Source organism: Uloborus diversus, chromosome 7, assembly GCF_026930045.1.
Source record: "Uloborus diversus isolate 005 chromosome 7, Udiv.v.3.1, whole genome shotgun sequence".
Lineage (NCBI taxonomy): Eukaryota > Metazoa > Arthropoda > Arachnida > Araneae > Uloboridae > Uloborus > Uloborus diversus.
Genome location: NC_072737.1, coordinates 66,925,438 through 66,935,024, shown reverse-complemented (window position 1 = coordinate 66,935,024; position 9,587 = coordinate 66,925,438).

The window sequence follows — 9,587 nt, the reverse complement described above, 5'->3', positions numbered from 1 at the left end:
ACTGTGCGTTTTTTTTTCCCTTAAACAACTCTAAACGCTCTATTTTATTGGCAATTACGAATAAGGATTTGGAAAAATTCATAGTGTTTCATAGTGCTTTTATTATATAATTGCTTTAATTTGCTCCGTCATGGGTGGTTGGTAATTGAATTTGCTTTTGGTTGAAAGAGCGTAAAGCAAGAATGTTTATAAAGTAACTTGCGCCCTTTCAAAAAATAGCGATTTGATTTGATTGTCGTGGGACAAGTTTTTCAATTAATGCCAGAAACAGAAATGAACAATAGCAATTTGAAAGTCAGAAACAGTAAAACATTAATTTTAAGGCTAGAATTAGGCAAGTAATTTTTTTTTCTAATGAGGCTATTTAACCTTTTGTAGCCCTAGTGCGATCCACTAATGCGCGAGTGTCAATGGCACAGATAATTTTGAAAACAAGTTCCCCACCAGATGGAGGCACCTGCGTTCTCAGGCAGGCATATAATTGTGGATAATGGACTTTTGAAATTTGACAAAATGTAAAAATACAGATTTTTGAGACTTCCTTAAATTAAGTCATCAATTTAAAAGCTTTTTTCAATACATACAATTCTTATACTTGCTCTTTTGAGTATAGAGTAAGAAAATTTTAAAGTGATGACACGTCTATGGTAAAAATATATATGAAATTAAAGCTGCAGTCATGGGATACATCGGTAAGAAAATGGACGGAATTATGATCAAGTGCTCGTATCACGTGATTGGTTATCACCAATCTCGCAAAGCGAATCAATAAAGGAGCTGGCGGATTGGTTTACGTTTCAATTCACGTTATAATATAATTTTGTAAAAGATTGCATAAACTTGCAACAATACTTGAGTTTTAATTAACTACCCACTAGATTCAATTATGCAAAGAGCATTTGAATCATTTTATCCCAAGATCGTTAACTTGGGATACCATATATTCAACTTCTGGTGTCAATTCCTAAGTATAGCGTGTCATTTCTATGTTAATTTTTTTTCCTGGACTTTTCCTGGATGCTCCGGACTTGAGTAGGCGAGCTATTGAGTCATCAGCCTTGAACAGCTAATAACCGAATTAGGCAGATACCATCCCATTAAAGCAGAGAGTGCCATCAAACTGGTAGCTAAAGTAAATTTAGCACTACAGCGAGGAACCTTCGGGAAGGCAAAGTTACTGTCTGTTCCAGATTGACGTTTCCCATAACAAGGACGAAACTGCAATCTCTGGATGATATAGTTGGGTTGCCGGTATATTGCTTGTTTCTACCTAAGCCCTGGTTTAAGCAGGGCTGTGGAGTTGGAATCGAAAAGTCGGAGTCGGGACTGATTTTGGGGTAAAGGAGTCGGAGTTGTTAGAAAACATGCCGACTCCGGGCTTCTTTTTTTCTTTCCCTTTCGCTGACTCTCCTTGCATTTTTTAAAAACTGACTACCAATTAGTTCGAATACATGTATGAAAAGATACTAATGAAAAAAATAACTGCCATTATGGCAATCAGCTAGCTTGAGTACTTACCAAACTTTCTGTAGCCGTTCCCTAGTTTGCTTGTATTTTAACTTAACTAATAGCAACTGTCAGCAAACGGTTTTGTTGCCTAACATTTTCAAGTAATCACTCTCAAATAAAAATAGAAATATAGTGTTTTGTTCGATCTCAGTTACAAAATAGTAAAAGAAAGGTAACAAACTAGTAAGTCGAGGCCCGTAGCTAAGGTTGAAACGTTTAAGGGTGATCGGCAATTCACAAAAGTTCTGGCGCGAAAGCACGAATCCAAAAGATCCGATGAAATAATCTAATGGTTTTTTCTTTATTAAGATTATTTCTATAAGCTTGGTTCTCACTAAAAAGCATGGAACAAAATAAGTGTAAATGATTTCTTGATTAAAACACTCAATAATTGCAGTTAATCCTTAAATCTTCATATTAAGGTTAATTCTAAAGCAGCCAATAAAATTTAAATTAAAAATTTAGCGAAGGAGAAATATAGGTATAGTAAAAGCTTTTCGTACAAATTCGTATACCACCGCATTTTGTGTAAAATTAGCTCCTGACGTATATGTGCCCTATTTTCGTTGCAATTTTATTGATGAAATATAATTTAAAATATATTTGCTAAAATTTTCAGAATTAAAGTATTTATATTTTTTATAAACTCTAAAATCAACTTTCGGTGCCATCTACCAGATGGGTGTCACCCGGGGCAAACCACCCCCTCTCAAGAACATGGATTTAGAAAAAAACGCTTTTTTTCCCCTCAAGTTACAGCTTTCAAAAATTGAAAGCACGCGATTTGATCAATGTCTATTTGTTAAACATTAAAGGGGGGGGGGGCAGATTACAGATAATCCTTTTCAAATTTTGTAAAAGGGATTTTTAAGTCATCTCACTTTTTAACTCGTAACTATTGGAAAACTTGATTTTTAAATTGAATTTCTGACGTTGTATGCGTCTTGGGTTTACAATAAAAAACAAAATGCAAAATTTTCATAAAAAGGAATTAATACTTCAATCTCTGTTTAGAAGTATTCCCCCTTCCCCTGAAGGGAGAGAGGGAGTTGAAAAAATACAATAAAAAAAAATCCGGTGTCGGAGTCGGCCATTTTCCTTCCGACTCCGCAGCCCTGGGTTTAAGGCTGGTTACTTACTGTTTAATAGCTAAGTATTTACATTCAATTGACGAGTTTTAAACCGCATCGTTGCAGCGAACTCTCGCTGAACGTTGTAAACATTCACTTTAGCTATCAGTTTGTGGGTGTTCTTAATTTCAATGAGATGACATCTGCCTCCAGTCGATTATTGTATATTCCAGACTAATGTGGCCATAACAAGGACGGAACTGGAGTCTCTGGGTGGCATAACCGGGTTGTCGGCATAGTGAAAAGTAATGTAAGTTTTTTTGAAAAAAGTCGCTGTTGGTTATAGCACTTACCCTATGTCATCGACAAGGGCGGATCCAGGAATTTTCCAAGGGAGGGGGCGAAATTACGCTTTTAGAAATTCAATTTTGTAAAGATTATAGAGTACCGAACCCTTTCCCCTTTACATAATCGACTACCGTTTAAAATTGCACATATGGAACTGCAGTTTCGAAAAATTACCTGACAAATGTGTGTGTGAACTTGAAACTCATTCCTTCCTCTAACGCAACTTTTTTTTTTTTTAATCGCTTTTTAAGTTCTCAAATTTGAAACATTACGAAACATTTCCTGATGAGAGCTCCCTTAAATTCTACGCATATTGTCAAAAATACTTTTGGAACTTCAATATCTGAAAATTGCCGGTGGAGCCTCTCAAGGGAGGAACGATCGCCCCCACGCTATCCGCCTATAGTCATTGAAAACTTATCTGTAAAGCTTTTTCGAATGTGTGCAAAACAATATTTCTAAGGAAAAAAATAAACTATAATCCTCCCAACCATAAAGTCGTATCTAAACTTATGAAGCATGAATAGCTTAATGTCTTTTCTATCAAGTTCCAATGAGATTCATCTTCAGAAATGCACATTCTTAATGAACAATACATAATCCCTCACATACTTGCAAAGGATTATGTTTCATTTAAGAATTCTCGTTAACTTATTGGGGCATAAAATCGCTTCAAGCTCTTCCTAAAAGAACGTGGGCAGTAACTCCAAGACAGGGCGCTAAGATTTCAGTGGAGAGAAGGGATTGAATATTCCCAGAAATAAAAACTGCTTATCCCATTAAAATCTCCTTTGCATGTCTATGCAATCTTATAAGCTTTTCATTAATACATATAACAGGTACTAAAAAGATTTGCCTGGCTTTTCTAATCGAAAACATATGCGCAAAATAGAAAGACAAAATTGTCATTGAAATAAACTGAATTGAATGAAGGTTTAGAAATTAATTCTGGAACAACTAAATATTGGTTTGGAATCCCCTGGCATCTTATAAATGCATTGATTAGATGATTTGTCTGTCTTAAACTACATTTAACTAGTTAACTGAATTTTGAAGGATGTAATAAAATGTATGAGTCAAAAGAATTCATTACATACGGAATTTTATTTTCCATTTAAATTTGATATGAAAATCGAATGTACAATAAATTATTTTAAAAAACTGTAGCTTCAGTTTATTTCTACTCTTCTGAATAAAAAAGAAAAACAAGCCAGTTCAGACTACTTACAATTAATGTTTCAGGCCGATATGTATAAGTTGAGAAATATAGTGGAACAAAGAAATATTTTTTAACCGATAACCACATGATTATCGGTATTATTTCTTTTCTTACTCTTTCAAAGGTTGGACACAAAACTGTCATAGGCGGCTCGTACGGAGGAGGGGGGGGGGAGCAACTTCACCCTCCCCGTTAAAGTAAAGGAGCTTTGCCCCTTCATTTTTCAGAATTGAAAATCAACGATCGATTTTTTTAAAAATGATGAAATAGATCGATTCATATGTTTAAATCAGGGTTGGCCGGATTGGACCCAATTGGGTTGGACCCAGTGGTTTTTTTTGAAAAAACCCATTTAAAAAAACCCATTATTTAGCCCATATTTGGGTTTTTTAAAATATTCTGAGAAGTTTTTAAAAAAAATAAATTAATTAAATACTTTCACAATTTAAACTTCCTTTTTATTTTTTATTCATCAGAGACAATGGACATAAAAATTAATTTTGAACTTGAATAGTATTTCTTAACTCTTAACGGCATTTAAAAAATACTTCAAAGATTTTAAATAAATGTATATAACTTTTTTCTTTAACTGGTCTACAAATAACTCAAATTATCTTGACTAAGTCCTGTCACGTCTGATTTTCTTAATATTTGTAGATTGAACAGAGGAAACTACTCTAGCTAAAAGGCTGTCATGTGAATTACTGTCCGTTCTCGAAAGCAAAGACTACCACTCAGGACAGATTCCATTTCAAAAAGGGGCGATAGGTTGAGGATGGGCATTTACCGATCGCACTTGCTGTCTTTGAACACGTTATTTTGATTTTTTTAACTTCCGGGTTTCCCTCCCTATTTTGATAAAATCACAGCAGACCTGATGCATGCGCAAATTGGCGCTAAGTCTCGGCTTAGGAAAACGAACAGTATTTTCTGCAAACCAACACCTCACAAATCTCGAATAAACACAAGGTATATTTTAGAAATTAACAGGTTTTTCAAACGGTCGAGAGAACAGGATGTACAGTATTTTCATTATCTTACGAAAAAGTTTAATGTTTTTTACTCTGTACACAGAAATAGTAAAACAGGCAACATAAAATTCAAAGAAATGTCTTGATTAAGCTGAAATTCAGTAAAAAGAGATTTAAACTACTTGATGTTCCACAGTAGTTTTACATAACAAAATGAAATACAATAAAGTAAAATGCAAAAAAAAAAAAAGAAAAGAAAAGTAGTAATTAAAAACGAACAATAGATTTTATCACTTGAGAAGCAATTTTGACTTAACTGTTGGTAATCATGGAAACTAAAAAATCTGAAACTTCACCATTCTTGGGTTTTGTCATCTTTTATACTTTTCTTCAGAAAACGCTGAATTTTAACTAGTTTTCCAGCTCTTTTTACCCGAAGACAATTTTTGCACTTTGTCCATATACTTACGCTACAATATGCTACAAGTACCTCACGTTTTCCCTAAAAAAATACTAAAAAAACCACATTTCTTTTAAAAAACCCAACTTTAGTTGGTTTTTTTTTGGGTTTTATTTAAAAAACCCAAAAAACCCTGGGTCCATGGGCTTTTTTAAAAAAAAAAACCCGGGTTTTTGCCAACCCTGGTTTAAATGATGAAGAACCAACTTAATAACTGTGGCTTTATGTTTTTTTTTACAGTAATCTTTGCTATAATAATAAAGCTCAAAGTTTGTCTGGATCTCTTCGGGATATCTCTCTATGACGCGCATAGCGCTTAAACCGTTCGGGGCCGTTTTTTATGAAATTTGGCACAGAATTAGTTTGTGACCTGGGGGTGTGCACCTTCAAGCGATTTTTCGAAAATTCGATTTTGTTCTTTTTTAAATTCCAATTTTAAGAACATTTTTCTGAGCAAAATATCATAACGTGGAGGAGTAAATTACCAAGTTATCATAACGTGCAACCGTAACATGAGCGAGCAAACTAACATAGCAAATTGGCGAGAAATTCATCATCCATTATTTGTAAATATACAGTCGAACCAAAACACCTGTTTCTACTACCAGCAAAGTCGTGCGGGTACTGCTAGTTATTTAATAAACAGTGAAATGGTGCTTTTTACATTTTAAGAAAGGAGTCTACTCTGACCATCCGTCCCAATTTTTGAGATCACGTCCCTAATTTTTTTAGAGGTCATTTGATGAAAAATAACGTTAAATTTTAATTCTTAAAAAATGTCAACTTTAGAGGCACTGTCGACCTAACCTGCCCCCTCTTCGCACCTCTTTTGAGTAGGTAGATAGTTTCTTGTGATATATTTTTGACCTGTTACGCATCCATACGTTTCTGGCTTTGTTTGCCTGTGACACTTCAGCATTGCGCTTGCGAACACTCCTTCCAAAATATGATACCTTAGAAACAAGGAAGTCGCCCGTCAAGGTATGACGGGTGAAAATTGCTTCTACATTTGAACGAAGTCATTGCCTGTTTGGTGATATTTTGATGGTTGAAATTGTAACCCTAATCCAGTGGATTAACCCTAAACTCCAGTAGGTAGCGTTAATCGTTAACCATTCCCCTGAAATGACACAGTCTTACCAGTAAAACTGTTAAGTTGCAGGATCTAGTTCAGCCTTGTCACAATCAAGCCTTTCCCTGCATGTTAAACGTTATCAAAACATATCAAATTACCATGCCAAGTTTCATTGTTGAAACACGCGGGTTGCTCGATCATCGGCTATTATATATAAGAGGATTAGCAATTTTGAGTAATGCCTTTGATTGATCTGCCACGAATGAGTAACATATCCTTGCAAGACTTGCATTTCTATCACTTAATATTTCGCCGTTGGAGAGCAAAAGTGTCGTATTTGCATTTTCAAGTATTTTTGAAATGCTTTCTCCAATAATGTCACATCTTGGGTTGTACTTGATCCCTTGGGAATGTAACATCTGTGTCGTTTATTGAAAGATTTTATTATTTATTCCTAAAACAGTATTGCACACAAAAACAGAATATTTTTCATTCTTATTACTTCCTTTTACAAAAAAAGAAATATTTCATTCGCGAAAAAATTTTCGCTCAAAAATCGACCTAATTTTCATTTTACTCACCCCCGGAATGAATATTGAGTTTTTTTTTTCGACTCGATCACACGTGCATAAGTGCCTAAGAACATATAGACACGCGAAATATCCATAATGACGATTCCCGAGTTAATTACAACGAATTTTCTCGTGACGTCTGTATGTACGTATGTATGTCTGTATGTGCGTATGTATGTCGCATAACTCAAGAACGGTATGTCCTAGAAAGTTGAAATTTGGTACGTAGACTCCTAGTGGGGTCAGTTGTGCACCTCCCCTTTTGGTTGCATTCGGGTGTTTCTAAAAGCGTCTTTTGCCCCTTTTTGGGGGGAAATCATTGTTAATTTCGATGTAAACTCAAGTGGTGTTATAATTTGGCGGACACTTGGCAATATATCGCCAGTCTCTTGGTCGACAAGTTTTGTCGACAAGTTTCAATTTAGCCACCGTTGGTGTTATTAGGGAGTACACTATTGAATCACATTAAAATTGCCAATAATGGGGAAATGACATTAAATTGGAGAAAAAGGAAGTCATGTGATGCACACATCAGCTCGTTTTAACAAAGAACGAACTATTTTTATTTATGTCGGTATTGTAAGAAGAACAATTAGTAACAATAATGACACATTTTTAGCAGGTTGGCAAAAACCCGGGTATTTTTTAAAAAAAAACCATGGGCCCTTGGGTTTTTGGGTTTTTTAAAATAAAAACAAAAAAAAAACCCAACTAAAGCTGGATTTTTAAAAAGAAATGTGGGTTTTTTGTCTTTTTTAGGGAAAATGGGTACTTGTAGCATATTGTAGCGTAAGTATATGGACAAAGCACAAAAATTGTCTTCGGGTAAAAAAAAGCTTTAAAATTCAGCGTTTTCTGAAGAAAAATATAAAAGATGACGAAACCAAGAATGGTGAAGTTTCAGATTTTTTAGATTTCCATGATTATCAACAGTTTAGGCAAAGATACTTCTCGAGTGATAAAATCTATTGTTCATTTGTTCGTTTTTAATTACTACATTTCTTTTTTTTTTAAATTTTACTTTATTGTATTTCATTTTGTTATGCAAAACTACTGTAGAACCTCAAATAGTTTAAATCCCTTTTTACTGAATCCCAGCTTAATCAAGACATTTCTTTGAATTTTATGTTGCCTCTTTTTCTATTTCAGTGTATAGAGTAAGAAATATTAAACTTTTTCGTAAGATAATAAAAATACTATACATCCTATTCTGCTTTCTGTCCGACCGTTTGTAAAACCTGTCAATTTCTAAAAAATATACCTTGTTTATTCGAGATTTGTGACGTGTGGGATTGCAGAAAATAATTCAAATGAAAGCCTTTTAGCTAGAGTAGTTTCCTCAGTAAAATATACAAATATTGAGAAAATCAGATCTGACAGGGCTTAGTCAAGATAAATTGAGTTATTTATTGACCAGTTAAAGACAAAAAAATATATTTATTTAAAATCTTTAAAGTATTTTTTAATGCCGTTAAGAGTTAAGAAATACTATTAAAGTTCAAAATTCATTTTTTATGTCCATTGTCTGTGGTGAAGAACAAATAAAAAAGAAGCTTAAATTGTGAAAGTATTTAAATTAATTAATTTTTTAAAAAACTTCTCAGAAAATTTACAAAACCCAAAAGTGGGCTAAATAATGGGTTTTTTTAAATGGATTTTTTCAAAAAACCCATTGGGTACAACTCAATTGGATCCAATCCGGCCAACCCTGATTTTTAGATATCTCAAATAGTATCTTTAAAATTTAGAGCAAGAACGTCATAAATATATATAAAACGCAATTTTTTAAAACTTACAATTTTTAAACTTTTTCATCATAAAACAGAGAAGAAACACGAGATTTTATTGAAAAAGATCTTAAGCGTAAAAAAAAGTTCATTCAGTGGCTTGAAATAGTTTTACTACATGATATCTTACTTCTAATTTTTAAAATCGCTCTGTTGAAAAATCACGTTTTTTTGAAACATGACGTTGTTGAAAAGAGTGAGCGATATGTTCCATATGATTTTAGCTTGTTAAAAATGTTTTCTATCACCTAGTTTTCCTGCTTTGTTCCTACTCCCCCTGTGTATTCTTTGAGATTCCCTAAACACACAAATGCTGTTTTTCCAACTCCTTAAAATTAAGTTAAATGTTCTTGAAATTAAAAAATAAACGAGCTGATGTGTGCGTCACATGACTGCCTTTTACTCCAATTTAATTTATTTTCCCCATAATTGGCATTTTTAATGTGATTCAATAGTTTACTCTCTAAATATCACCAACAGTGGCCAAATAAAAACCAGATTTAAAAAAAATAAAATAAAATAAAAATCGCAAGTTTGTCGCCAAGTTGGCGACAAACTTGAGTTTACATCGAAATT